Source organism: Leguminivora glycinivorella, chromosome 15, assembly GCF_023078275.1.
Source record: "Leguminivora glycinivorella isolate SPB_JAAS2020 chromosome 15, LegGlyc_1.1, whole genome shotgun sequence".
In the NCBI taxonomy this organism is placed as follows: Eukaryota; Metazoa; Arthropoda; class Insecta; order Lepidoptera; family Tortricidae; genus Leguminivora; species Leguminivora glycinivorella.
In genome coordinates, this window is record NC_062985.1 from 19,019,604 (window position 1) to 19,022,696 (window position 3,093).

The window sequence follows — 3,093 nt, forward strand, 5'->3', positions numbered from 1 at the left end:
AACTTTTTGCTGATACGGAATTAATATGAAATTGAGTCTCACTCAATTGTTCTAAAATGATCAATGGACTCTATTGTCAAATTAAAGGTGACAGCTAGTAACTAGAGTTGCCAAAAGCAACTGAGTAGCTACTGACGCCACGGCCAACTCATTTATTTACTTTACATATTTTTATCAGACTTAATAAAATTTTAATTCAAAATGTTCATGTTTCTCGAACAGTTGTCCCTTATGTTTTATTTCTGAATGGTATATAGTACCTACATTACGATACAAGTGCAGAAACTCGTGTCGAATTTTTGACAGCTTGTTTAGGATTTCTTCTTCGCACGTGTATCGTACGATGTTTTTCAGTGCCTACCCTACATATGACCCTTTGAAATTTCGACCTGACAGAAATAGCCTGGTATGCGAACTTGTTCTGAAAAACACCATACATGTAAGAACTGAAATAGTAGGTACATTATTAACATTTGGCATTTTCGCGAGAATAATCACCAAAAATATTTTTTCTAAGGTAGGTAAAATTTATGGTTTTCCTACTCAGAATCACGAGCCCTTTCGATCTGGGGCAAAAAACAAGAAATAAAAAAATGGTCCCGAAATTTTCTATTATTTCGCATACTTTTCACTTTGTAACCGCAGCACAAAGTGTTTGAAAAATGGTAACGAAGTGGGAAAAATTAAGTTTTTTTTGCAAATTCAACAAGCTGCAAATTCCACTTCATGCCAATTGAAATTTAAGAAAATTCATCTTTAGGTATGCAAATTCGTCTATTTAACACAACATGCTGCAAATACTTTTTTTTTTGCAAATGCAACATTTCAGAAATTTAACTTCTGGCTGGACACCACCTCAACTCACTGGCACCTCAGATACTACGCGAAGACCAATCAACATAGACTTACATTAGATTATAATTATATTGTCTTCGGTTAGGACGATAGTTATTTATTACTCATGAAATAAAACTAGCTTTTAATGTCGTCGTCGGAAAACATCAGGATATATTTATAAGTAAATTAATTATACGCGATTTAATCTCTTTTCATTCTTAGAAAGAACGTTGAGTTTGCGGTCCCTTCATTGTTACACGGATCCGAATTAGGGTCCATGTAATGAACGTCCGTGTACCCGTGTTACGTCGTATGTCCAAATTCATGGAATTTAATTTTGAAATGAATATTGCTAATCACAACAATAAATTGCTGTAATATTAAAAAAAAAGATGATAATTGCTTATTATTAACAATAAATATGGCAGGGATGGAACTTGGCAGGAAGAAGAAGTAATAGCTTGTATAATTAATTAATTATGCAATCATGCGCTTATTGTTATGATTTTTTAATGTAAGCTACAGCGGGGCAAATCTCGACTGGGGGCAAATGTAACTGGTCCATTTTTTTCATGTTTTACAATGCTTGAATTATTAATTAGAGTGTCCACTGGGGGCGATACGGGATTTTGTCACTAAAATACCGGTTGAAAATAAGAATTTTCTGAATTCGAACGCGTGAGACTCAAAAGCCGGCCCGCTTATATATGGTAGGCGTGTGCAGTGGATCTATGTAGAACTCATCATCATGTATGTAATAAATAAACGTTTCTTAGAAATAAACAGATTTTTTTTATCATAATATAAAATGGATCAGTTACAATTTTCCCCCAGTCAAGATTTGCCTCTCTGTACCTTACCTGGTACTATGATTATAACAGATATACCCATTTTAGACTAGCGGTCCCGTATGGTATCACTTAAATTCATTTGATTGAAGTTTGTGTGTCTTGTAATTCGATAAAAGCTACTAACATTACGTACACTTTGTTTTATTGTAAATTATTAATTTTCTGTATTTACATTACAATTAGGGAACAAATCAAATTATTTTATTGAATATTTTTCGATTTGTTTTTTTTTTTTCAAGTAGTCACACTAGTTCACACTACTATATTAATTATAAATTTAAATAGATATCATACACGAAAGAAAAAACGACAGGGCCCACCAGGGGCCACTGGTGGCTGAGCCGAGAATCGAACCCGGGTCTTCAGCTTATGCGGCTAACGTCCTTACCACTAGACCACTCGCCCGCCCCCGGGTGGCGCCCCCGGCTATATTTAAATTTTATTTAAATTTATAATTTCTTTATTTACATTAATTATCGCCTAGCCAACTTACTCCGAAGATGGGGTAAGTTAACTAAGAGTCTGGAGTTTAGAAAATCGAATAGATACGTGTTATAATTGCAAATAAATACTTGCGTCAAAAATAAAGGGTTTAGAGACCCGAATAGTTCTTCTATCTGTAACAACAATTATTTTCATTAAATTGATTCAAACATCAAAGATATATGAGCTGAAGCCAAAAGTTAGTCAACTATCCCCGGTCTCCCCTAACCTACTTTTTAGGGTTCCGTAGTCAACTAGGAACCCTTATAGTTTCGCCATGTCTGTCTGTCCGTCCGTCCGTCCGTCCGTCCGTCCGTCCGCGGATAATCTCAGTAACCGTTAGCACTAGAAAGCTGAAATTTGGTACCAATATGTATATCAATCACGCCAACAAAGTGCAAAAATAAAAAATGGAAAAAAAATGTTTTATTAGGGTACCCCCCCTACATGTAAAGTGGGGGCTGATATTTTTTTTCATTCTAACCCCAACGTGTGATATATTGTTGGATAGGTATTTAAAAATAAATTAGGGTTTACTAAGATCGTTTTTTGATAATATTAATATTTTCGGAAATAATCGCTCCTAAAGGAAAAAAAGTGCGTCCCCCCCCTCTAACTTTTGAACCATATGTTTAAAAAATATGAAAAAAATCACAAAAGTACAACTTTATAAAGAATTTCTAGGAAAATTATTTTGAACTTGATAGGTTCAGTAGTTTTTGAGAAAAATACGAAAAACTACGGAACCCTACACTGACCGTGGCCCGACACGCTCTTGGCCGGTTTTTATTAAATGTAGTCTAACATGTCTACCTATTACATATTATTATGTTGAAAAGGTCTGTTTGTTAATAAATACTTATAACAGATTTTTATAGTATTTTCTTACTTTTACCAGGGGCGGCTCACTCCGCGCTTTTAT

At 34.5% G+C, this 3,093-nt stretch overlaps 1 non-coding gene across 1 annotated transcript; it reads right to left on the reverse strand.

Annotated features, from left to right (window-relative positions):
• Positions 1–2,021: 2,021 nt before the first annotated feature.
• On the reverse strand, positions 2,022–2,093 carry Trnam-cau. Its single transcript has one exon. It is a non-coding gene; the product is annotated as a tRNA-Met (tRNA).
• Between the last annotated feature and the right edge of the window lie 1,000 nt (positions 2,094–3,093).